Source organism: Propithecus coquereli, unplaced genomic scaffold (genome assembly GCF_000956105.1).
Source record: "Propithecus coquereli isolate 6110/MARCELLA unplaced genomic scaffold, Pcoq_1.0 Scaffold28, whole genome shotgun sequence".
NCBI classification, from domain to species: domain Eukaryota; kingdom Metazoa; phylum Chordata; class Mammalia; order Primates; family Indriidae; genus Propithecus; species Propithecus coquereli.
Genome location: NW_012148396.1, coordinates 4,022,179 through 4,050,106, shown reverse-complemented (window position 1 = coordinate 4,050,106; position 27,928 = coordinate 4,022,179).

Sequence of the window (27,928 nt, the reverse complement as noted above, 5' to 3'; positions counted from 1 at the left end):
ACTTGCTCAGGACACACACGGTCCCGCTAGCTGTTTGAGGGCACGCGTGATTGAGACGGCTGGAAAGGGGGAGTGGTGGAGTTCGCAACGCAGTCCGTGTGACCTGCAGCCCACGCTGGCATTCCTAGGCTGCATACCGACCTCGTCACCTCCCCTTTTAACCTCTGTCACCTCATCTGGCTCTGAAGTTTGACACCTGTACTTTGAGGAAAATTTACTGCTCTATAAGATGTATTAATAATAGCAAAATCCAGTAATGTCATAACTGTTGCCAAATATCTGGTTCTCTTTCTCTTCAGTGCTTGTCCCAAGTCTCAGCCATCGTCTTACTGTTTAGGTTGCCTTTGCCTTGTTTACGCACAAGGGCTCTGTGTCTCGTCCTGCACAGGGAGACGGTAGATGCTCTGCCTGAAGCCTGTAGTTCATGTCACTTAGCAGTTCAAACCCTCTTCCTCCCTTGCCCTGCTCCCCAATACCTTTGTTCTGTGCTTCATTACAAACAAATACTTGTTCCTGCTGTATTGACCCCAGATATTTCATCGATTCTCTTGTGTCACTGAAAGCCAAGTGTTTATTCAGGCTGGCTGCAAACAAGGGCCACTCGGTGAGGCTGTGGCTGCAGACACGCCAGCCGGATCACCTCGTGCAGGACTGGCTGTTGTGTATTTTTAAAATGGCAGGGTCTTTTTGAACATTGTACGTTCAGGACATAATCACACCACCCTAGCAAATAGTCTGTTGTCATTCTAATCTATATTTACTTCTAGTTTTGTCTGTGTTTTCTCACTGTATTTATACAGTTGTAGTATTATGTATTAATCGTTATAATTTTATCTTTTGTTTATTTTACTTCCAAGATTTCTCCATTCTGTTAACCTGGACTTCACTGTTTTAATTGTTGCTTTATATTCAACAAGCATTTATTGATTCACTCAGCAAATCTTTATTTAATAACTACTTAACTATTCCTCTATGTGTTACTTCCAGTTTTTATTATCATAAGTAATGTAATATCTTTGTGCACATACTTCTCCTGATCTTTTGGATTATTTTCTTGGGATAAATTCCCAAAAGTAAGATCATTAGGGTGAGCATTTTTATAGCTCTTAAAGCTAACAGCCAGCCTGTGAGAGTGTATCAGCGAACCTAGTCATTCATGAGATAAAATTCACACTTTTTTGGTAAACACAGGACCCCACCATGGACCAGCTTTTGCCTGTCTCTCCTTCCTAATTTCTCCACACTCCCCAACTTTCCATTTGCCCCACTCTCACCCAGACAAAATATAGGTAATTTTTTATACACAGGATACCTTGTTTTGAACATGAAATTCCTGTGGTGCTCTACTGGAGCAGGATGCGGAATAAATGGCCAAAAAGCCACTATCAACCATTATCCTTTTGCTCAGTGCTGTGTAATGATTGTGACCTTCCCACCCTCAAATTCATGTGTTGAAGCCCTGGTGGTGATCAGAGTTAACCGAGGTCATGAGGGTGGGGTCCTCATGGTGGGATTATAAGCAGAGACACCACAGGGCCTGCGTTTGTACTCCCGCTCTGCTGTGTGAGCACACAGCACAGGATGGCTGTCTGCAAGCCTGGAAGCAGGTCCTCACCAGACACCTAATGCACCAGCACCTTGATTGGACTTCCCAGCCTCCAGAACTATGGGAAATAGTGTCTGTTGTTTAAGCCCCCTAGTCCATGGTATTTTGTTATAGCAGCGCAAGCCGACTTACACACTGAGGATCCATCAGTCTTAACATTTGCAATATTATTAGATAATTAGAATCTAAATAGACCATTTAGAATTTATTATGTTTTGACATTTCTCATTTTATTTGCTTTTCATGATAGCCCTGTAAATACGTCCATTTTATAGAACAATAAATGTCAACAGCGACATTTGGAGAACTCTGAGTAGTTGAAGAGGCTCAGGGCGAGGGCTGCTGTGGGTGGGAAGTCACAGGACAGATGAGCAGACTGCAGAGGCCGGTGCACGCAGGGCCATCTGCACCAGGTTTAGGAGTTTGGCCTTTGGCCTGCAGAGGCCAGTGTTTCGAAGGCATCAGTAAAGGAGAAACATGGTCAAACTGACATGTCACAAAGACTTCGAACAGCAGTGTGGAGGTGGCCAAGGCTGGAAGCGGGGTGTCCCACCCATGAGACCTGCAAAAGTGAGAGTGATGGAGGCCTGAAACAATGTAAAGCATGAGGAATGAAGAGGACAGGGTCAAGGGAGACCTTAGAGAGCCTAACCCTGTCATCTGACAGATGAGGACACTGAGGAGTGGAGGGTCCGAAGCACTCCAGCTAGTTCGACAATACATTCTACACACATGTGTTGAGTCCAACATGAACCAGGCACCGTGCTGAGCACTGAGGACACATTCACGGGTCTGCAAGAGACACGTTCTCGGGTCACAGTTTATGGAGATGATTATTTACAAATTAGAAAATTATACCCATGCTACGGGACTTCAGAGAAGATGCATGGAGTTCGTTGAAGTCAGGTGCTTGGTGCTTGGTGGACCAAGGCCCAGGAACCCGGCATCCTGACCCACAGATCAGGGCTTCCTTTGTCTGCCTGGTTGCCTCGAGTGTCTTATTTCAGGGCTATATCAGTGATCAGCTGGCTTTGGTAATTTGCCTATCAGAGCAGGAACTCCCAAGGGGCAAGCCAGACATCTGAAACTCTTGTGCATACAATCTGACAGCTTAATTAACTTTATATGATAATATTAAAAGTAATGACATTCTCATTTAAATAGCTGAATAATATACCAATAAATATTAATTTCTTTTACAAAAATATTTTACCACATACCTAGCTTAATTAATTAGAATATTTTGGAAGGCACAAAGGAACATTATTTTATCCCAATTCACTTCCTTCCGGGTGATAACAAAGGATGGGCGTGTATGTCATAAATAGTTGTCCCTCCTTTCAGCCAGATTTTTTCCTCCCTCCTTTAGTTGAGAGTCTTGAATACACCACACAGACCCCATTTTGCTGTCTCTACTCAAGGTTTCTATGGAGGAACCAAAGAGAAGGAAAGAAGCATTTACATGATCCTACAGGGATTGAACAAAGCATTTTTCATTTGTGTTATCTCATTTAATTTTTACAAAAACCTTGTGGGGAGGTGTTTTGGTTCTGGAGGAGAAGGCTACAGTCACATGAGTATGACAAGGCAGAGATGAAATTTGAATTTGGAAGCCTAATTCTTGATAATCTGCATTTATCCAGCGCCTATGATTTGCCTGGGATTTTGTGACGTGGCGTGTCACTTCCTAAGAGACAAGAGGGCAACACTAAATGAGAATCAAAAGCAGTTTATGTCACAGGGGCACTGATTCATGGAGACTGTACTTCTAATCCTCTTTCTCCATTTCTCTCATTTTTTGACACAGTAGAGCAGGTGCCAGTTAAGATCTTTTTTTGTCTTTTCTCTACAAAGTCTCCTCTCAAAGCAAATGGAGGGAATAGTAGGAGAGAAAACTTTAGCATAGAGGGTTTTGATCGGGTAGCTTAGCTCAGGGTTCATACAATCAGGAAGTACCCCTCCATGGTCAGGACAGACACCTGAGTAGTGGGGAGGTGTCCAAAGGTTGGTGAGGTGAATAGGGTTAAGGAAGGGAGAACGTGACTGCCAGCTACCTTTGCCAACAATTATCCTCGAGGGGAAAGAGAGAGAGAGGACAGGCACTGGAAGGAGACAGCAAGAGGACTTTCTAAAGACAGCTTTGTAGCCATGGAGGCTGACACTGTAGTAGACATTCAATATCTTTTTAAAATTACTGAATTGAAGAAATCAGGAAAGCAGGGGTATAATGAGGTTATATAAATATCAGGAGGAGGGAGATAAGGCAAAGTTTTATAATTGGGTATGTCTGTAAAACTAACCAGCTCCAACTTTCTGGATGTAGCCTGTGGGCTTGGAAGGAAGGCAGCTTCCTCTGGGAGGAGCCAGGTTAGGCTGATAGGGCCAAACATTCAATCTACTTCTCTGTTTTAAAGTTTTTCCAGGTCTGAGCTTCAAATCATGCCTCGGCTTCTTCTAGGGATTTTGAGTTTTTCAGGCAGCCGAATCCAACTCAAGGACCCCACTGCCTTCACACCTCCCACTGGCTACACTTGATCTCATCTCTGCTTCCAGCTGCTAAAGTCAATCCTAATCTGAGGACAGAGAGATTGAAGTGGCTCCAATTGCATCTCTCATGGTCATCCTTACTGTTTATCAGGCTCTGACAGTGTCTCATTGTATAATAATAAGTTATATTTTACTTTGGATCCTGAGTCCCAGACTTGATCGCAAGCTCCCGTTGGTGTCCTGTTCTTGGACTTGGCCTCTGCCTTGTTCTTGCCAACTCCCTTCCTCCTCCCCCAACCCGCACACCCAGGCTGGTGTCTTGATCCTGCACATGCAAGGGCTCTGATCCCGCTAAGTCCCTTCGTCCTCCATCTTATCTCTCCATTCGGGTTCCCCAGCACCCATTGAAAAGCACCTGCCAGGATGAGAACCTGTTTCAGACCATTTGAATCCTTCCCAACCCAGCCTCCTTTCAGCACTTAGAGCTGGGGCAGAGTTTCAGAAGCCCCTGTTTGGTCATTTTGAGTTGGTCCATTTCGGGTCCCAGCCACCCTTATATTTCTACCTTTTCCTGCTGCAGTTAGTTGCGTAAGTCTGGAACAGGGAAAAAATGTTTTTACCAAGTGTTAAATAAAAACAGGTATTCCTGAAAATAAATTAATGTGATTCACCACATTTACATACTAAAGAAGAAAAATTGAATATTTTTGTTGATGCAGAAAAGGCAAAATGTATATTGATGAAATTCAATATACATCTCCTTTGCAGCTAGAAATAGAAGGATACTTCCTTGATTTGATAAAACATAACACCAAATCTACAACAAACCTTACCCTAAATGGTAAAACATTAAAAGATTTTCCTTTCCTGCATAGGTTAAATAGCTTGATTTAGCTAAGGAAAAAAAAAACTATCCTTTTTCTCAGATGCTATTATGTGTACATGAAAAATCCCAAAAAATCTTCAACTAAACTATTACTGATATCAAAAATATCAATATACAAAAACCATTATATTTCTCTATTCTAGCAAAGAAAAAAAAACAGTTAAAAGTAGAATTTAAAAAGAGATGTCAATCACAGTATATTTTTTTTTTCAGCGTATTATGGGGATACAGATGTTTAGGTTACGTATGTTGCCCTTGCCCCCACCCCCGCCCTAAGTCCGAGTTTCAAATATGTCCATTCTTCAGGTGGTGCGCACTGCACTCTTCGTGTATGCAAATACCCGTCCCCTCCTCCCACTCCCCCCTGCCCAACATCCAATAGATGTTATTCTTATATGTGCACTTATTAATCACAGTATATTTTTAACAGTATTAACTACTCAGGGATACATCTATGAAAAAATGCACAGGCCTCTAAAGGTAAAAAATTAAAACTTGCTGAAAGATATTAAAGAGTATCTAAATAAAGGACAGCTATATCATGTTCATGGATTAAAAAAATCAATATTTTTAAAATGTCAGTTCCTGGCCAGGTGTGGTGGCTCATGCCTGTAATCCTAGCACTTTCAGAGGCGAAGGTGGGAGGATTGCTTGAGGCTAGGAGTTTGAGGCCAGCTTGAGCAAGATGTGAGAGCCCATCTCTACAAAAAAATAGAAAAATTCACTGGGCATGGTGGCACATGCCTGTAGTCGGCTGAGGCAGGAGGATCGCTTGAGCCCAAGAGTTTGAGGTTACAGTGAGCTATGATCATGCCACTGCACTCTAGCCCGGACAACAGAGTGAGAACCTGTTTTTTTTTAAACAAATTTCCTCCCAAACTGATCTATAGATTCAGTGCAGCCCCAATCAAAATGCCAATAGATTTATTTTGTGAAATTTGACAAGCTACTTTTTGAAGAAAAAGAAAAATGTAGGAGGATTTGTTTCATCAGGTACCAAGATATATTGTGGTATTTTAGTTACCAAGATGATGTGGTATTTATGCAAACATTTTAAAAAATAGACCAGTGAAATAGAATAGAGAGCTTAGAACAGACCTCACATACATGGACTTGATTTATGACAGAAGTGGTGGTAGGTAAAGGACAATGTTTTCAATAAATGATCGTAGAAAATTTACCCCTTCCTCTCACTATACGTAACATCAGTTCCAGGTAGATTAAAGACAGCAATGGTCTGAATGCTGGTGTCTCCCCAGATGGAGATTGGAACCTGATACCCGATGTGACGGTGTTGAGAGGCGTCGGGGAGGGCTCCACCCTCATGGGTGGGATTAATGTCCTTACATTATAAAAGAGGCTCAAGCTCTGTCAGTGCACCGAAGGCGCTGTCCATGAGGAATAGGCCCTCATCACACACCAAATCTGCTGGCACATGCATCTTGACTTCCCAGTGTTCAGAACTGTGAACAATAAATTTCTGTTGTTTATAAATTACCCAGGCTTAGGTATTTTGTTATAGCAGCTGAATGGACCAAGACCAAGACCTAATGTGAAAGGCTATATGCTAAGCTTTTATAAGACAATATAAGAGAATATCTTGATAACTTTGGAGTAGATATCTTAAATAGAATAGAAAAAACACTAAACATAAAGGAAAAGTAATAAATTGGGTTATAATAAAAATTTAAATTTCTATTCATCAAAAGGTGCTATAAAAAGAATTAAATAAAGTTCAAGCCACAGAGTGCTAGCGCTCTAGGAGGCTGAGGCAGGAGGATATCTTGATAACTTTGGAGTAGATATCTTAAATAGAATAGAAAAAACACTAAACATAAAGGAAAAGTAATAAATTAGGTTATAATAAAAATTTAAATTTCAATTCATCAAAAGGTGCTATAAAAAGAATTAAATAAAGTTCAAGCCACAGAGTGGGAGAACATATTTCTAACATATATAATTTTTTAAAATTATAGAATATATAGGAATATTAAAAATAAATGAGAAAAGTCAGAAAACCTAATAGGAAAAAAATGGGCAAAGACTTGAACATGTCCCTCACAGGAAGAGATATTCAAATGGCCCATGAACATGAAAAGTGCTCAATCTCATTGTTAATCAGAGGAATACAAATTAAAATTATAATGAGATACAACTACACACTCATGTGATTGTTAAAAATTAAAATTACTAATAATAACATGTTGGCTAGGATGTAGAGATTTAAAAAACCATAATCCTGATGGTAAGTGTTGCATTATCTAGTGAAGTTGAATGTCCCATGTTCTTTAGAGATATGCATATTCATGTGTACTAAATGAATATAAAAGAATATCCAAAACAACATTTGGATTATGATACAGCAGGAAAATGGATATTTCAGTTCTATGCAACAATGTGATGAATCTTACAATGTTGAGCAAAAAAAAGCAAGTCACAAAGAATAATACAACATAGTTCCATTTTTAAATAGTTTAGAAACATTAAAACTAATATATGGTTTAGGGATGCATCCACAGACAACTACAATGAAAAGTAAGGAAATTATTATTAATACTATAAAAAGGACAGTGGGTTACTTCGGGAGGGGACAGGGTGTTGTTATTGGTAAGGAGTGCAGAGGGGACTTCTGCGGTGCTCTTAATGTTCTGTTTCTTGTCCTGGGGGGGTGATTGCATGAGTGTTCACTTGACAGCCATATGTCCGACTGTACATATACATCTTATGCACTTGTCTGCATAATATAGTTTAAATTAAAAAATACTTTAAAACTACCAAAACTTCTGATCTTTCTAAGACTCAATGAATATTTGATATTATGATGAAATGGGCAGATCTATCTGAACAAACTATGCACATTTATTATCAGAAATAAGCTTTGATTCTTGTTACCCACATTTCATTAATTCTGGACTTCATCAAGACCAAAGCCCAGGTGGCTATCAACCAGCACCAGAGACCAGGGATGCTTCAGATTAATTTACATCTCCTTTGGTCTACTTGGACCTTAATATAATGGTGATGCCTTCATTATAATAAAAAAGGAATTAGAAACACAAAATTATGGGGCCTCAGAAAAAGTGAGAAAAGATTATCTAAAAATAAGAACAAAGAAAAACAAGTGGCCTAGATTCCATCACAGCTGACCTGAAGGTCGTGATTTACCTAAATTTGTTCTTCACAGTTACAAGTTCCATAAATGCATTTCACAAGCTAGGTATATATGTATTTTGGAAGTATGTGAGTTATAAATGATAGTAGTTAGAAACATTGTTAGGACCTTGCTGATTTGGTGTTTTGAATTAAAAGAATAATGTTAAATTTAAAAAAAAATCCATTAGAAAAAATATTCATATAAGCCAGTTATTAACATATATAATATATCATAAATGATGCTTAAACAAGGTTTCCAAGTGTTCTAAAGATCTTTGGAAAGAATATATATTCCAGGAACAAATTATAATAGCATCAATTCCTAACAAAACATTAGGCTATGATTTTTAGCAGGTAGTTTATGATCATTAGTAATGACTAAGAATCAGCATGGCTTTTCTAGGGAAAGATTATTTATCACTAATCTCCTTTCCATTTTAAGAGAATTGCTAGGCTCGTGAATAAAGGGAATGTTAGAGACATACCTCAATTTTCACAAAGCATGGATACTAGTTCATTTTAAGGGATTAATAATTGTTTTTAAGATGTCAGGTTATTGAACTTGTCATATCAACCTCAAAGAACTCTATTCTTCAGCTTGTCCATAATAACATTTGACTGATATCTGCATGAAGAGCTAGAAAACTTACTTATCAATTGTACAGGTGACCCTGGCCTGGAAGAAGAGCTAATACATTGCACTGCAGACTCAGACTTACAAGGATTTGAACATGTTCCAAAAGAGGGCTGAAACAAGATGCAAAAGAGTAGGTTAAAAAACGTTCAGCAGGGCAAGTTCAGGATTGAGAGGCTCTGACTCGACATTGGTTAAGTTGAGAAAGACGCAAAGTTTTAGCCAAGTGCAGTATGAGCCAGCAATAGGATGCTGCCATTTAAAAAGCTAATGTGATTTTAGGGTTCGCTCATGCAAGCATAGCGTCCATATCAGGTGGGTGATGGTCTCACAGTGTTCTACACCTGCTAGAACAGAAACACTCCTCAATTTGGGGTAGCTCGTTTTGAGCATAGATGATAAATCAAAGATTGACCAGAGGGCAAGCAGGATTACAAATGGTCTGGAAATCACATCATGTGAGGAATGGTGTGAAGACCTGGGAAAGTTTAGTCTTAGAGGGAACATGAGAGAGCTGTCTTTAAATATTTGAACAACTATCAGAATAAGGAGGCTCTTTTCATTCATTGATTGGTTGGTTTCCTTTCCAATGTGCTGCAAACAACAGAATTAAGTTGAAATTCATAGAACTGTAGATTTCAAATTGAGAAAAAAAATTTTACAATCAAGACCAATGAAACCTAGAAGGGGCTTCCTTGTAAAGTACTAGGCAGGGTCCCAAAGAGAAGGAAGAGCATGTGCACAGGGGCTGAGGTGAGAAGGTGAGAAAATGCCTCATGAATGGTAACCGACAGAGGCTTCAGAGCCAGATAGACTGCAGCTAATCCTACCTTTCTATACGAAATGGCTCTGTGACAGAGCAAGTCGCTCAAACTCCTGGAGCTTCAGTTTCCTTATTTATAAAACGGGAATAATAAGAGTCATATGCTCAACTCACAGGACCTTTTCGATAATTACATAAAGGAATGCTATTATTGGTAGCCCTTAGGAAATCCCTTCAGTGGGACCTTAGATCCCAAACCTGCGAGGCAGCAAGGGTCGGGAACCTTGGCTTTTTATCTTCTGATGAAAGCTCCGTTGCCTAGGAATCATATTTGCCTATGTGGGATCCTACTGTGGAAATTGAGGAGTACATGGCATTGTTTGCTAACCAAAACAGGCTAAAGAAGGTGGCAATTTCATGTCATCTTTAGCCCCCACATCCCCCTTTTCTGCCATGGAGAATGTAATAAAGTCCTAACCCAACTCTCACCTTTGCCTTTCCCTCTCCTTACTAGAACGTCACCCAGCTGTAGTCTCAGGGCAGAACGTTTCTTCATTCATAGCCAAGCAAGCTAGGCCAGCTTTAGGGTCTAGGACTGCCGTAACTATTGCAGAATCCCACCCAGCAGACGGCAAGAGCAGCGCAAGTGATACCTACACGCTGCTTGGCATTGCACGTCATAAGGAGTTAAAAGAGGGAAATGGTGGTGGGCAGAATTCCCAGATTCTCAGCCCCTGGCATGCGTGCCCTGTAAAATTCCCTTCCCTTGAGTGCAGGTGGGCCTGTGATACGGTGGGTTTCATTCCCACCATTAGGTAAAAGGATGATGGGATTTTGCAGGTAGAATTAAGGTGCCAAATCAGTTGACTCCGAGTTAATCAAGACGGAGATTATCCTGGGTGCACCTGAACAAATCAGGTGTGCCCTTAAAAGGGATAGGCCCTTCCTGATGGAAGAGATTTGAAGTGCAAGAGATTTTCCTACTGGCTTTGCAGGAGTAAACTGCTCTGTTGCAAGCGGGGTCTGAAGGAAGTGGCACGGGCCACGCGGCCTCCAGGAGTTGGGAAAGGCTCCGGCCGACAGCCAGCAAGAAAGCGAGGACCTCAGTCACAGGATGCCAAGGAAGTGAATTCCACCAAGCACCAGCGAGCGTGGAAGGAGACCTTGAGCCTCAGATGGTAGCGAGCCCGTCTAACACCGTCTTAGCCTGGTAAGACCATGACCGGAAAATCCAGTTAGCTCAGGCCCAGACAGCTGCCCCGTGGGAAGTGTGAGATAATAGTTTGTGTTGCTTCCAGTCACTGAGTTTGTGGTGGTGTGTTGTGTAGGAATAGAAAACAAATACAGGAGGGAGAAACCCGTTTGGCCTGTTCCCATGACTGTATCATAATTGGCAGCATTTTCTATCCCGTTGCAATAAGAAACCCACATGCCCCTTTGCCCAGGAAGGAAAGGCAGTCTTAACTCTGGCAGGCCCTGGGTGCAGATGCCTCTCCCCCAGGAGCTGGGCAAGTAGAAAGAGGCGGATAGAGTGAGTTCTACTCTCAGCATCAGCCCTGGACAGGCTGGCACAGACAGAGCACTTCCATGGTGCCGTGGGACCAGGCACGCCGAACACCAGCCCTCCTGAAAAGACTCTGTGAAGCTATGAAAAACGTTATTATAAAAACAACCAACCAACGGGCTGGTTACAAAAAATCCTTATCTGTTCTCTAAAGTGACTTTTCCAAGAAACACTTTGCTGCAATTATGTATGTCACTGCTGACAACAAATTATATATTTTTAAAATGTATAATCACATTTTCACTCATTTATATTGACCTTTGCCACAATTAATCCAAACTAGTGAGGCTTCGCAGTGGATCACTAGGGATAGTGTCAGGTGACAAGAACTTCAGAGGCATAGAAATGGTGATGTCAATGTGTGTGTGGGTCATGGTTCTGCCACTTACTGCCTGTAATCCCAGCACTTAGGGATGCTGAAGCAAGGGGTCCTGGAGAGTCACTTGAGGCCAGGAGTTTGAGACCAGCCTGGGCGACATAGCAAGACCCCATCTATACAAAAAAATTAGCTGCATGTGGTAGTATGTGCCTGAAGTCCTAGCTACTTGTCCAGGCTGAGGCCAGAGGATGGATTGAACCTAGGAGTTCAAAGTTACAGTGAGCTATGATCATGCCACTGCACTCCAGTGTGGGCAACGAAATGAGACTTTGTCTCTATTTAAAAAAAAAGTCACTCTGCCCACCTGCCAAGTAGGGTGAAGCAATTGTGAGGGTCCAGTGGGACTTCCTGAAGGAGCAAGTCTAGAGTCTAGAGTGAGACAGAGGCACATTTGGCGGCATGTGCACACAACCAGGACTGAGTGTGCGGGGCTTCAGGGTGAGGCAGTAGCCAGAGGCTCCTGCTCTCAGAGCTTGCTGGAGGGGAGCTCAGCCCCTTGCCTAGGCATGGGGATTTCCTAGGTAATGTGCACGGGGGGGATAAGTAGTGAGCACAGTGTGCTGTGAGATCCCCTAACCCAACTCCAGAAGGTCCTGGATATTCATTCAGGGATGCGGCATCTGAGCTGAAACCTGAAGGACTCGAGTGGGCATGAGCCAGAGGGGCACAGGAGCACGTGCCCCGAGGTCTGCAGTGCCAAAGTGGGGAGCCCAGGAATGCAAATAAGCTGGTGGCAGCAAAAAGCTGCTGAGCCAGGTCTAGAGGACGGGAGTCTGGAGAGAGGCAGAGCCCGGTCTTGGGAAGTGTCGTCACCGTGCTCAGGAATCTGATCAGAGTGCCACAGGGGACTTGGAGCATTTTAAAAAGGAGAGGGATATAACCAGATTGAACCCTGAGAATTGCGGTTTTCAAACAGTTCCCCAGAGCCCAAATGTTCCTCTGAATGGGGGAGAGGCGGGGCAGGGGCTGTAGACCAGCTGCGCCTCCCAGAGCATCACTGCTCTCACCTGGATGACACAGGGGGCTCTGGGAAGGTTTAATTTGGCAAGATGGTTCTTCAAAAATAAAGTTTAAAAAATTCTCTTTAGAAAACCTACTCTGGTTGCAGAGAGGAGACTGGACTGGAAGTAGCAAGACTGGAGTGGAGAGCCCAGTGAGGAAGCTGTTCCAGTGGCCCAGAAGAAAACTGCAGGTGGCCTGGTCCTCGGAGTGGGGCTGGGAGAAGTCGGTGGGTGGAGAGGTGCGTAGCAGGAGGGCTCTAAAGGACTTACTGCTGGGATGAGAGAGGGAGGTGGTAAGGCAGAGAAAAAGCGAAGATGCTGCCCTTGTGTTTTGTATTGTTTTGTTTTGTTTTTTGAGTAACTGGTGGAAAGGTGTTGCCGGTGTGCTGGCACTGGGGTCCAGCGCGTGAGAAGACTGGAGCAGACGATGAGCCAGGTTCGGGTGTGTCCATTTTGGGTGTCGGTGGAGCAAGCGAGCAGGCAGGGAATACGGGTCTGGAGCCGAGAAGAGAGGTCTGGACTGGGTGTGGCTTTGGTGGCCTCTGCATCCAGATGATACGTGTTTCCACCTCCCAGGAAGGCTATATAGTGGGAACAGAGACATAGGAGAAAATCCCGGGAAACACCTACATTTAAGAAACAGCCAGAAAAGAAGAGCCTGGCAAAGCCAACGGGGGTGGAGCGGTCCAGGGAGCAGAGAGGAAACGAGAACACTGATGTCAGGGGAGCCCGGGACCGAGTGAAGAGTAAAGGAGTGCTGGTAAGTGACGAGGCCTGCGGAGAAGGCAAGAACCATCTGGACTCTGAGAAGGGCTTACGTGATTTAAGGACTAGGTTGTTGGAGACCTCGGCCAGGGCAGTTTCAGAAAAGTACTGGGGCAGAAGCCAGAGGAGGGGGTTTGAGGGGTCCCTTCGAGATGAAATAAGGATTGAGAATCATTCTTTCCAGAACTTCGTGTGCGAAGGGTAGGGGAGGACAGGGAGTAGGAAGAGGAGGAGCGGGAGGTTGTGTTTTCTGAGGGGTGAGCACTTGGGTGTGTTTGAATTCTGATGGGAAGGAGTCAATGTAGGTGGAGAGGCTCTGGGTTCAAAACTAAACCATAATCTAATGTCCATGTATTCACTTAAACACTTTTCTGAGCACCTACCATTTGGAGAAGGGAGGGAGAAAGGTTGCATATCGTTTAGTGACTTTCCAGCCTATTCTTAGAAACATATTCAAGGTTGTGTTAACAAGTTGGATCTGGTAAAGAAAATACCATAGCCCCCTCCCTCTGATGTTAAGTTACTCAGCCTTCTAGACATTGTCTTTCTAATTGGCTTCCCAGAGCTTGCTGGTTGGCTGTGCAGGTAATTAGCAAGCTGTGCCAGCTGACTCCCAGCCCTCCTGAAGGTCAGGCACCCGGGCTCCGAGTCTTCGGAAAGCTGGAGGCCAGAGGTCCATCCAAAGGCCAGAACATTCCACGGTTCTGAAGGCCTAAGGCTCAATTCTATGTGAGGGGCCATTGCACTTTGTTTTTCCTCTCTGTTGACCTATCCTGGAAAAGGCTTGGAACGAAGCAGTGCTTATTTAGCCTGTGGACACAACAAACAGAAAAAAACATGGTCAAGAAGGGAACTAGGTGTTCTAAACTAGTGCTTCTCAAACTATCTGTAATAAAGCATCATTTTTTTTGTTTAATTTCTAATCTGTCGTAGACTAATGTTTACTCGCACTTCGTGTCATTAAACCAGTAAGGGATTGTTCAGGGACCTGCACCAGTTCTAGGCCCACGCCGTGAGTAGCAGGGGTTCATTCCCCTTTTAATGATAATGGTAATTCCCACTCCTCACCGTGTCTGGCACTTCGGATGTCAGGTGTGTTTGCCTTGAGGCTACCGGTTCAGATGCCACGCTTCCCAGAGACTCTCATGGGCGGAGGGAATGGGTGCTTACCGGCTTATGGCGGATTTCTCCTGGACAAGGATTTGAGTGCTATGAGTTTATTGGGAAATAATCCCAGAAAGGGTTGGTAAGGAAATGGAGAGGTGAAACGAGAAGGGAAGGAGTCAGGAAAGAGAGTGACTAAGCAAATCGTCCCATGGACACTGACACGCGGTCGGGCGGAGGGAATTCTGAGAAATAGGGTTAGCCCACCCAAGGCAGGGGGAAGCTGGGTATTGATGCCCCATGGTCTTTCATCGCGTGACAGGTCCTCAGGAGGACATTAACTCCTCCTCTACCAGCCTGCGGGGCAAAGTGGTCTTCAGTGGCCAGAGAAAGGTGAGGAAATGCAGGTACCTTCTCCTGGAACAGCAGGGAGTCGTCAGCCTCTGCTGCATAGACTCTGCCTCCATCTGCAGTCCCTGCAGACCCTACGTTTTCTTTTTGTTCCATGCACATCACGTTGCTTTGTAATTATCTATTTCCCTCTGTCTCTCTTCCTAGAACCTAGACTGGGAACTCCTTAAGGACAGAGGCTATATCTTTTATCTCTGCATCTCATTGTATATTGTGGTATTTGATACACAGAGATGAAAGAATGTATGAATCTGACCCCCCTCCCAACACCCCAGGGTGAAATTGCTCTTATCCTCATTTTACAAATCAAGAAACTAAGCCTCAGAGAAAGGCTACGACCTGCCCTAGGTTATGTAGCTAACAAGTAGCAGACTCAGATCTCTTAATTCCAAGTCCTGGTTCTTCTCATGTGAATACAGCTGCCTGCAATTTTCCTCTACATTTCTTAGCCCAACATCCTAGTTCAAGACCGTGCACAGGACATGCATGTGCAAACACATACACATATGTACACACACCATTGACTGCTCATCTGTAGCCGCTTAATACTTTTTTTTTGACTGATGGCAAGGTGAGATGATGAAAAGATGAGAGTGTTCTTCTAATAGATATTTTCCGATTGCAAGTCCAGCCTGGATCTATGGCGGTGATTCAGAACAGCTCCAGATGGATTCCACAGTAGAAATGGAGGGGAGTGGCTTCAGCTCTCTCCACTCAAGGTCACTGTAAACTCTGCCACCCAGAGCCACCCGCCATCCTGTATCTCCTGAAGGTGTTGCTGGTTTGGGGGGACTCTCAGAGGCCTCAGCTGTGTTTTCCCTTTGGCAGTGTTTGTGGAAGGACTGTGGAAGCTTCTGAGTGCAGGCCCTGTGCCTGGTCTTACCTCCTACAGTTCTCTGCTTTACAGCCACTTTGGAGCTCTGTTTTCCTCAGCCAGGCCTGGCTCTCCCCAGGGCCTTGGCACATGCTATTCCCTCTGCCTCAAATGCAGCCCTTCTTCCTCCTCATTCATCGGCTCTGGTGACCCTTTCCAAGAGTGTTCCTTCTCTGCACCCCTCCCCTCCTCCAACCCCCACCCCTACCCACTCACATGGAGCTGTTACCTCCCTCATGGCATTTACTCCAGTTTGAAAGTGGACATATTTATTGGAGTCATGTTTTGTCAGGACAACCTCCTCTTTTAGATCCTAAATTCTCTGAGAGGGAGGAGCCGTGTCTGGTTTTGCTTAGCACTTCAGGACACTCAGTCGGTGCTCAAATATTTTGAATGCTCAAATGGATTAATGATGAAATGTAACGCTAATCCTCACCAGCTCCTCCCAAGATAACCACGACTAATCTCAAAGATCTGGGCTGGTCGGAGGCCCGCCAGCTCCTGAGTGGGGCAGCATCAGCATTCTGCCCAGGGCGGCCTGGTTCCAACACCCCGGCTCAGGACAGGAGGCTCGGTGGAGTCATTTATGGGACATTTGAGTTCTATGATGTTTGTTTTCTTCGCTGATTCTCATAACATGATTTAGTTCTCTAAATATGTTGAGAAGAAACTGAGCTAAAAGTGACACTAGACTGGAGGAACAGAAATAGTGACGTGGTGATTCTCAGCCTTGGTGTATCAGTCCTCAAAGGGTCACGAAAATGAGTGAAGTGGGACACCCCATGTTTACAACAACAATTAAAAGGGCTTAATAGTAACATGAGGCAGAGCGATCTCCTGGCACAGAAATGGGCTTTTTGTCCCTATCTTGAGGAAGCTAAGCTTATTGCTTGAATGATTGATGGGATATAAACTCAGCAGGATTAAAAACCCATCCATCTCACAGTCAATTACTAGGATGGGAGTTGAGAGGTGGAGGTTCTAGTTGTAGGTGTATCCCACCCTTCCTTATGTAATAGCTACCACCATGATCCTCTGCTCATCAGCTGCCTGATTCCGGGACCCATTCTGACCCGAACCTCAAGGCAAAATTGATTAGCCTCCCTATCCCACTCAAGTTATTCCCAACCTCGCCCCTGAGCTGGCCGGGCAGTCCTGACTTTTACCTACAATAAGATCCTAAACATATATCTTCAAAATCAAATATTAGAAAGAAAGGATGCTGTATAACTGAGTTACTCGTCGTTTTGTAGACACGATCTCTGAGCCTCCCAGCTTTCTGTATCCTCGGAACTTCATCCTCCCACCCTCGTGACTGAACACACAGAGCGCTGGCTTACTTCGCGAGAGCATCCCTGTTTGGCCTTAAGAAGCTGTCACTGTGACCAGCATCTTGCTATTCGTGCCAGCATTTTCATTCCCCCACTCCATTTAATTTCAAAAAATAATAATTATGGAAAGTACAACAGAACTATGTAAACTTTAAACAAAAGTTGGTCTCACAGCAGAACCTTTTTTCCAAATGAAATCCTACATAGAACCTCAGTAAAGGGGCCGATAAGGGAAGAACAACTCAGGCTGAAGGGCTTTGGGGGACGTGGCCACATGAAAAGCGGCCACGAGGGTCAGCCTATAACTCATGAAGAAACAGCCTGTCAGCAGTGGGGAGAATAAACGAGGAAGGCCACCTGCAGTAGGGTGCTGGGGGGTCATTCTGATTTCTTCTCCACCCCATCCTTTCTTCCCTCTCTACCTATGATGTCCCCCACCCCCTTCACCCTGTTAATGGACTTCAGTCCTCACATTCGGGACCCACCGACCTCAGCCCCTGCTCCTCGGTCATCTTGCAGGGCTGCCTGAGATCCCAGTTCCTTCTAGGACAGTGGCTGGGCCTTCGCCTCAGCTGCTCAACTCTCTGGAGCTGATGTCTTACCTCTTGACATGATTCTACGGCGCATATATCACGGCTGGGCTTACAGGCAACATTCCATAATGTTAGACACTATTTTTTTCTTATTTTTAATTTTTAAAAATCCTATCTTGTGCTTTATTTTGCATAACCCAAGAATTAGTGAAAAACATATTTTATTAATAACCTCTTGGGATCATGGGGTCAGCTTTACTTGGATGGAAATGACATAATAACATCATAGTGAAGTCTAAGTTCATCAAATGCAGTTAAACTCTTTTTTTATTTTTTATTTTATTTCAGCGTATTACGGGGGTACAAATGTTTAGGTTACATATATTGCCTTTGCTCTGCCCAAGTCAGAGCTTCAAGCATGTCCATCCCCCAGACAGTGCGCATCGCACCCATTAGATGTGAATATACCCAGTTAAACTCTATTAGAGGCCTCACGAGTGATTTATGGATTTCTTTTTATAACAAACAAACAAATCCTATCTGTCAGGTTACACTAGCTCCTCAGTATTTCATTTCCAGATCTAGGTATCAGAGGAAACCCACTGGTTAATAAAAAGGGAATACAACTTGAAAACACAAACTCACACAAATACTTAAGAAGAAGCCACTTAGAACTGTATTATAATGGATGAACAAGATAGTCAAGTACTGTCAAAGATGACCATTTTTGTTTCATTTTGAATTTTGGTAAATAAAGTGTTTTTTAAAAGTAAATCTTCATTTGACTGCACATAGGATCGGCTGTGCCCCACCCCCCAATCCCAGGGCCCCTGACGTGTGCTCTCCGGGAAAAGACTTCAGGACTCGTGGGATGGTTTGCTTGGCAGTCGTTCCGACGTCAAGGGTCACACAATCCTTCCAGGCTCTGATGAAAGCTTGAGAGCTTTTCAATAGGAAAAATGCGCATATCAACAAAATTTTGTGTATCAGTTGTAGGATGTTCATATATCACCCAAAGCCATGGACCCAGATTAAAACAAAACAAAACAAGAGAAACCCTTGCTATAAAATCTTTCTGGCACTGACATGGGAAGATCATACAGGCCCAACTTGCGACGATGTTGGTCTGGGAAAAAGCACAAATCGGACAGCCTACCCTCATAAATCATAGAGTAGGAACAGGTGACAAGCAGACACTTGTACCCGTGTGACCTCACTTTTCCCAGCACACCCTGAGCACAGGACACATGGTAGGTGCGGTTCACAGGCTGGTGCTGAGCTGTTAAGGAAGGAGCAGGAGGAAGTGGAGGCAGCCGGGCTGCCCTGATCTGATAAGAGGATTAGGTTACGCGCCCTCCTGCCATCCCTCATGCCCTCTGACTGAGCAGCTGCACAAGCTTGCTCTTTCTCAGCTGGAAATGTCCCTCTGTGTAGGCAATCGCTGCGTGCCAGCACCCCTGAGCCGCCAGCCTTTCCCTGAACACGCGGTGTTCTTTCACACTTTCACCCGTGCTGTGACCCTGGTGGGGAGTGCCCACCTGGGCAAGTACCTACGTGCTCTGCATGACACTCGGGTTTCAACTCCTCCGAGCTGCCGGCCTAATTCTAGGGGTGGGTTTAGCTGCACCTCTTGCGCTCGTCCGACACCACGCCCACCCCCTTTTACTGTGCTCACCACAGTGTCCCACGAGTGTGTGTTCACGAATCCTCCTCTCCACCAAGAGGACCAGGACTTGCCCCGTGCACAGTGTCTGGCACCGAGCGGTCACTTTGTGAATTGTCCGTGAGATGCTCACGACTGTGCAATGTACGGTCAACCCCCTGAAGGAAAGTGGCTGATACCATCCAGGACAAAGGCTCTTTGGGGAGGCCCCAAGATTCATGAGAGCTTCTTTCCTAAAACTTAAGACTCATCACAAGATGTAGGAGCAGCCTGAGGCAATGGAGCAGCCCGCAGTGGCAGGAGCAGCCCACAGCAGGTCACACACAGTGCTCCGAGCAGGCCGGAATGCCCTGAGCGTGGAGGTTGAACACTGAAAGCAACTTCACGGCAAAACCCCTGAATGGCAGTTTTAGGATTACAAAAAAATTAAGGGTAAAGTCCAGAGAGTTACCATATATTTCCTGTTTTCTGTACCAAAGTTTCCCCTATTATTAACATCTTACATTAGTGTGGTACGTTTGTTATAGTTGATGAGCCAATATTGATACCTTATTACTAATGTAACAGTAGTTCACATTTGGGTTCACTCTGCTCTTTGGGTTGTATATTCTATAGATTGTGACAAATGCACAATGACATGTATCTACCTTACAGTACCCTGCAGAATATTTTCACTGCCTTAAAAATCCTGTGCTCTGCCTGTTCATGCCTCTCCCCACCTCCCACTTCCCCCTCACCCCTGGCAACCACTGATCTTTTTAATGTTGCTATAGTTTTGCCTTTTCCAGAATGTATTAATAATATGGTTGGAACGATATAGTATGTAGCCTTTTTAGATTGGCTTCTTTTGCTTAGCAATAGGCATTCCTTCATGTAACTCTCCTAATTTTCAGCTACTGAGAACTAATCAAAATTGTCACAAAACACCAAGAGGCAGAACTTCACTCTATACCAGTCTTTGAGTTGGATGAAGAGTTATCCCTCTTTTTATGATGAGTATTGGGAGCAGGGGGTGGAGATGAGGGAGAGAATCTCAGAAGTAAGGTCCAAGGCGAGGGCCAAGTGGCTCCAAAGGGGGCCTGGTTTCCGGTTTCCCCTCTGGACTGGCCCCCCGTGACAAGCCCCTTGGCTGTCAGCGTGCTGCCTTCTGGCCTTCCGCTGGCTGTGGAAACTGCATCGCCCAGCATCTTGCCTGTCCTCACTCCGCCTCTCCCCTCAGCAACCCCAAGCATGCTTCACAGAGGAAAGCCTGCAGGGTGGGCCTGTGTCCCAGCTGGGCCTGTGGCCAGTGCTAGCCCAGAAGCAGCCAGCACAGCCGACGAAGGTTTAGCAGCCCGGACTGCCAGCAGCAGAAGTCAGTGCTAACTGGATAATATTTCTTAGCGTGAGGCTCGCAGTTTATTTTTATACGCATGCAGTGCTCACATAAGAAATGCCATGTTTGCATTTCAAGTCTGTGGCGGCAGCTTCAGAGCCTGGAGTCAAAATCAGACGGACCTGGGCTCAAACGTTGCTGCTGCTGCTGCGTTGCTGAGCAGTATGTGACCCTAACTAAGTTTGTACCCTCTCTGGGCCCCAATTTTCTCATCTACAAAAATGAGCATAATAATTCCTTCTCTGTGAGTTACTGTGAGGATTGACAGATATAAGTGCCTTGCGTGTAGGAAATGCTCACTGCGTATGAATTCCCTTTCCTTACTGGGAACTGGAGGCCTGGGTTTCGGTCCCAGGTCTGCTATCATCTAACTATGTGATTTGAATCATAGACTCACAGGCCAATAGCTGCTCTGCCCCTATTTCTTTATTTATTATTTTTTTAGAGATGGAGTCTCGCTCTGTCACCCAGGCTGGAGCGCAGTGGCGAGATCATAGCCCACCACAGCTTTAAACTCCTGGGTTCGAGCAATCCTCCTGCCTTAGCCTGCCATGTAGCTGAGACTACACCACCATGTGTGTAATTTTTCTTATTTTTGTGGAGATGGGGGTCTCACTGTGTTGCCCAGGCTGGTCTCGAATTTCTGGCCTCTAGTGGTCCTCCCGTCTTGGCCTCTCCCAATGTTGGGATTACAGGCATGAGCCTCCAAGCCCTGCCTATTTTTAAACTTTTTATTGAAACACTATTTTTTTAAAAAAAAATTGAAAATCTTTTTATATACACATATCGTAGCTGTGCACCTTAACGAATTTTCAGAAATTGAACACACTGTGTACTCCATCTGTTTTTGTAAATTAAGTTGTTTTTGAAACACAGCCATGCCGTTTATTTCTGTGTATGTCTATGTCTATGGCTGCTTCCGCACTACAATGACAGAATTGAGTAGCTGAGATGGAGACCATATGGTCTGCAATGCTGAAAATACTATCTGGCCCTTTGCAGAAAAAAGTCTCCTGACTCCTTCTGTATAGTATTCCACGGTGTGACTATACTAACATGTATCTGTTTATTCATTCTACTATTGGCAAGCAGCTGAGTAGTTTCCAATGTGAGGCCATTATGAGTAACCTGCTATGGAGATCTCGTATATGTCTTTGGTGAAACATGTATACGCATTTCTGTTGAGTCTATTCCTAGAAGTGGGATTGTTAGAACATAGGGAAGATGTAAGTTTAAGCTCATTAAAAACTGCCAGTTTTCCAAAGTGGTATACCATTACCTCTCCCACAAGCAGTGTCTGAGAGTTCCACTTGTCCCATATCCTTTCAACGTTCGGTATTTTCTGTATTTATCATTTTAGCCATTTTCCCAGCCCCCATTTTTATGTTTCTAAGTTATTTCTGTTTGTCTTGGACACCTGCAGTGATAGAACACTCACTGCTTCAAAGAGCAACTGGTTCATCTTTGAACAATTCTCATTTCTTAGGAAGCTCTTCTTCATATAGCAGCTTTTCAGATATGTAAAAATCAATGCTCTTATTCCACTGAATGCTATCTTCTCCAGGAAAGGAAACCAAAATATTTCCAGCTCCTTTAAAAAGTTGTTCGAAAGGCCTGAATTTGCAGGCAGTCATCATCCTGGGTGCCTGAGGAACATGTTCAGCTTTTCTGGGCTTCAGGTCCCTCATCAGTAAAATGAGGGGTTCAGTGAAAAGATCTTTAAGTCATTTTAACTCTAATGCTCTGTGTTAAACATTATCATGGGGACTCTTGAAGAGATGTCCACATATTTCTCTAAACAGGGGACTCCCTCCCCAAAATATTCCTCTTAACCTCCACTAGCCACCTGCTGACAATGGAGAATGGAGACATTTGTTTATTCATTTTCTCCTTCTTCTAGCAAATAGTTCCTGTGTACGAAGCAGGTTCCAGGTTCTGCTTTCAGAGTTCAGGATGGTAAGATATACGTCTCTCTCGTGACAAAGGCAGCTCCAGCAGGTGATGGAGAGGAGTAGATTTTGTGCCTGGGGGACCCTATAGCATCCATGGGAGGTTGTAACTGTGTCAGATGAGTCTTAAAAAGGCAAGAGTTAGGCCGGGCGCGGTGGCTCACGCCTGTAATCCTAGCTCTCTGGGAGGCCGAAGCGGGCGGATTGTTTGAGCTCAGGAGTTCGAAACCAGCCTGAGCAAGAGCGAAACCCCGTCTCTACTAAATAGAAAGAAATTAATTGGACAACTAAAAATATATAGAAAAAAAAATTAGCCGGGCATGGTGGCGCATGCCTGTAGTCCCAGCTACTCGGGAGGCTGAGGCAGGAGGATCGCTTGAGCCCAGGAGTTTGAGGTTGCTGTGAGCGAGGATGACGCCACAGCACTCTAGCCGGGCAACACAGTGAGACTCTGTCTCAAAAAAAAAAAAAAAAAAGGCAAGAGTCATGGGAAATGTCGAGGCTGATGAACATCACTGGCGGCTGCAGTGGGAAGGGAGGAAGCTGGGCGAACGGAGGAGAGGGCTTTGCCTTTGTCTTGTTGCTGGGGGAGTTTGGCCTGGGGCATTGCTTTCTTTGGAGACGGGGAGAGTGCAGCTTTCACCCTCAGCATTCTCAGGACTTACTTCCTTTGTAGTAAATAATTCTCAGGCCAGAGGGCTCTTTCTGCTTTCTCCTTGAAACAAGAGTGAGTAGCATGTGAGGACTAAAGGACAGGTCATCAAATCCAGATGGCAGGCCCCTCTAATACTTACATTTTGTAGAGACTAGCCTAATTTAACTGGCCCAAACACTGCCAAATTCTAAGGCAAGGTGGTGAAAATGGAAATACTGATTAGGTTTTCGAGATGTCCTACTCCAGAGTCTAATAGGAACACAGCTTTGAATATTTTAAAAGAAAAATCCAGCTGTCTTGTATTAATCATGTAAGCCTCACAACCAGCCCGTGCAGTGGACATTATAATCCTTGTTTTGCAAATGGGGAAACTGAGACACAGAAAGTTTTAGACCATGCCTAGGTTACCAGCTCGTGAGGGTGGGGCCGGGATTACAAATGCAGGCAGGTGAGCTCCGGCAGCCGTGCCGGTGATCGGTGATCGCGGTGCTTCTGCAGGTGTTGCGGGGAGCTCCACGCTGGGAAGGAAACCTTCACTGGCAGGTCGAGTCAGAGCCTGGCGGCTCAGCCAACCCTGGCATTGGAATGATGAGCTGGGTGGAATCCTGGGGAGCTACCTGATCTAACCCTCCCCTGATTTTACAGAGAGGCCTGAGGATGAGAGTCCCCGGGTCACAGAGCTTACTAAAGTCAACAATAGCGATGTAAAAAGTCATTTCACAAGGACAGGGAAGTTCCCTGAAAGCAGGATGCTGCCACCAGGAGAAGGAAGGGATGCCAGGGAGGCCAGAAGAATGGACATTCATCCTGGAGCGACTATAACTTGCCCAAGGTCACACAGCCAACAAATGGCAGAGTCAAATTTGAATTCACATTTGGAGGAGGAGATATGTCGATGGTTCACTGGCTGTCCCCTCCTCATAGCAAAACTTCGTGTGTCAACTGAAGAAAATGACAAGATTCTTAAGTTTGGAAAGGAGAACTCTATTTCCCATAAAGCGTTGCAGCCTCTGGGGTGGCCCTTCTGGCAGGCTGGGCAGCACAGCCTGGGGCAGAAGCTGAGAGCATGTACTTCCAGGGAGGGACAACGGGAACAGAAATTTATGCTGATCGGGGTGGCCAAATATACCTATTTAACAAGCTGTAGGAGGCATGGTGAATATTTATGAGGAGAACCTTGTGCCCCGGCAATCAAGCTTTATACCTTGCATGTACAAAAAATGGTGGTGTAGCATGATCCGAGAGTGGGGTTTTTGGCCTTCTGACATCAAAAGGTGAAGCAGGGGATGTGAAAACCCTCACTGCACATACTCTGTAGTCCGGTTAGAACCACTCCATGGTTGGTGGAAAGAATAAATGGTCAGGAAAGAATGCTGGTCAGCTGTGCTGAAATTGCAAAAAGAGAGGCACGGCATTAGGCGGTTGATGAAATCAGTGGTGGAGTGAGCCTTTCCAAAGGGCTGGTTCTGTTCAGCCCTTAGGGAAGAGAACCTAATGGTGGTTAACGAGGTGTGTCTGACTTCCCCTCCCGCCATGGCTGGGAATTCAGTTTTAAGGTTTCTCTGAGGTCCTCTTGGCCAAGAGGGGGTCTGTTCAGTTGTTGGGGGGGAGCTTAGGATTTTATTTTTGTTCACAGGTGAGAGAGTCTTCCCTCTGGTCTATTCAGCCACGCACAGAGCGGGGCAGCTGTCGAGAAAGCAAATGACAGCACGTGCGGTAGATTGCACGCATGGCCCCACGTCTGCATCCTACTCTATAGATATACCTGTTGCCATGCGACTCTTTACCTTCTTCCACCAAAAAGCAGAGTGTGTTTTCCTGCCCTGGATTCTGAGTTTGGCCCAGTAGCTTGCTTTGGCCAATAGAATGTTAGGAGAGGCTTGAAAAAGCACTGGACATTTCTGCTCGTCCCCTTTTGCTTCTGCGGTCACCATGCAGAGGACATGCCTAGGCTCACTTGCCGTCCTGGGGGAAGATGGAAACCGCATGAAGCAGGGCTGCTCCAGCCAAGGTGCCCCCTCAGCCCGCATTTGTGCAAGCACGCCTGGCTGTGCCCAACCCAGACCAGCCCATCCAGCTGGACCCAGGCCTGGGAGCTGTGATAATGAGTGGTTGTTGTTTTAAGACACTGAGTGTTGGGAGGTTTGCATGCAGCAAAAGCTAACTAAAATTGTTCTTTTGCACCTTTTATTCAAAGTTAAAAAATAAATAGAGGTCAAATTAAATAATGTTACTATCTTGACCATTTTGGTTGGTAAAAATAAGTTGTCCACCTACTACATTGTGAGCTGATCCACACAAATCTTTCACCAACACTGTTAAATGTATACTGCATGTTTATGCAAACAAGTTTTGAAACATGGCAACATTTTCCTTTACTTCTTCTGATTTTTCAAATGCTTTACATTTTGGTTAAGCCCATGTCTTGAATTTGCTGTGATAGAAAGATTATGCGAGGTCAGTTCATCTCCTGCATTTGTGTTTCCACATGTCTGTAAATTACAGGCCGTCATTCTTTACAAAACTATGAGTTTGAGATGGAACTATTAATTGGAATAGCTGTGTTTTCTTTTCTTATGGTACAATTCTCCTAAAAAGAATACTTGAGGATTGTTTTAAACTTTTGAATATGACAATTAGTGTATGGTATACCACCACAAATTCAAAATTGAAAATAACAAGTCATATATTTTATGTCACCTTAAAAAAAAATCCAGAACAAGTAATGGAAAAAATGGAATTAATTTCTGAAAACATCACAAATTCAATAAAAGAGAGGTGTGTTATATTATGTATAATTTAATTTTTTGTTTGTTTGAAGCAGAAGGAAACTGCAGAAATTTTACTTTTACATTTTACATTTTAGCATAAACACTGTCTGGCATGTGTGCGTCACATACCAGATCGATTTTAATATTAACTCTACAATTTTAACATTTAAAAGCCTTGCTCAGGGACACAAACTCCCGGAGTGCTGCTCTGAGCTATCAGACCCTTTTATGAGATCACTGGCTAAGTTTTCACTGGTAGAAGGCGTGGTTCACGATGTGGGCTTGGGATGCCTCCTGTGGAGGTGCACCTGCTCTCGCCTGCATGGGGTAGAGGAGCCCGCTGAGCCCAGTATCTTCACACGCTCCAGAGTGGTGCCCTGGACTTGGGCAGGGAATTTTGCTGCCAGTCCAACTAGAAGATTAACTAAACCCTGCTGCTAGATTATTGGTGCATCTGCTTCACATAAACCTTTCGTTACTTATTAGCTAGTCTAAGGGGCACAAAACAGGCCGTTGCAGACTTTTAGGAGGAGTTTGCATGCCTATACTGGGATCACAGACATTTTTTTCCAATAGAATTACATCATAATAGTATATACAGGTGAGGCACATTTCAGGTGCTCCCCTGTTCATTACGAATTACTGTCCCTGGTATAGCATGTCTACTCAGTACCAGGGGAAAGGAGCGCCTAAAAGTGCCCTGTTTGCTTGGCCCATAGTTAGAGCTAAAACAACAAAAAAATGTACTTTTGATAATGATTCTTGTCATTATGATAAGTAGATTGGGGATTGGCAAACTATAGCTTGGGGGCCAAATGTCACTTGCTGCCTAGTTTTGTAAATAAAGTTTTATTGGAACATAGGCACACCCATTCATTTACATATGGCTGCTTTCACAGGGGCAAAGTGGAGTAATTTCGGCAGACACCCATGGCCTGTAAAACTGAAAATATTGACTGTCTGGTCCTTTACAGGAAAAGATTGCCCACCCCTGACACGGTGTCTAGTTATGTGGCTTCTCAATAAAAAACTAAACAAAACATTCATTTGAAGTCATAAAAGTGGCTTGACTTGTGTTTTTATAACTTAGAAAATAAGTACTTTAAAAAGAATTTTTATTTATGGTGTTTTTTATTTGGTTTTATATCTTCAGAGTCTGTAGAGATCCCAAGAGAGAACACTTTAATAAGAGGAGGGGCGAAAGGGTGTTCCAATGATTGGAGAGAAAGACAAGCAGAGGTAGGAGACAGGGAACAAAGTAGAAATGGGGCCCTTTCCTCTGCCTCAGAAAGAACCTGCCCCATGGCCTGGTCTGCTCCTCAAACACAGAAGCTTTCTTCTGACCTCAGGACCTTTGCACTAGCCATTTCCTCTGCCTGGGTCACTTTTCCCTCAGGTATCCACCAAACTGGCTCCTTCTCATCACTCAGATTTCAGCTCAAATGTCACCTCCTTGGAGAGACCTTTCCTGACCACTCACTCCAAAGACTCATTCTCCTCCCCCCATACACCCTATAGCTAGGGGTCCCCAACCTATAGTGAGTGGTATAATTATTTCATTACATATTACAATGTAATAATAATAGAAATAAAGTGCATAATAAATGTCACGCACTTGAATCATCCTGAAACCATCCCCCTACCACCCCTGGTCCATGGAAAAATTATCTTCCATGAAAATGGTCCCTGGTGCCAAAAAAGGTCGGGGACAACATCACCACTTGTTTTTCTCTTTATGTCACTTGTGCTTGCTCAGTGTCAGTCATCCCAGACCCCGTAAGAGAAGGACTCTTGTCTGTCTCATTCATCACTGTACCTCCAGTGCCTAGCTGTGCCTGGCACACCAAGGGTCCCAAAGGAAAAGAATGGATTAATGGAGTAAGTTCATGGAATGAATTAAATCCACCAATTCATTCATTCATTCTATCACTGGATTACCTAATGGAATGGATTAATGAACAATCAACGGCCACACGATAATTACCAAGTCCTGGGCCTCTGCTTCTGTTCCCACCTGGCCTGGC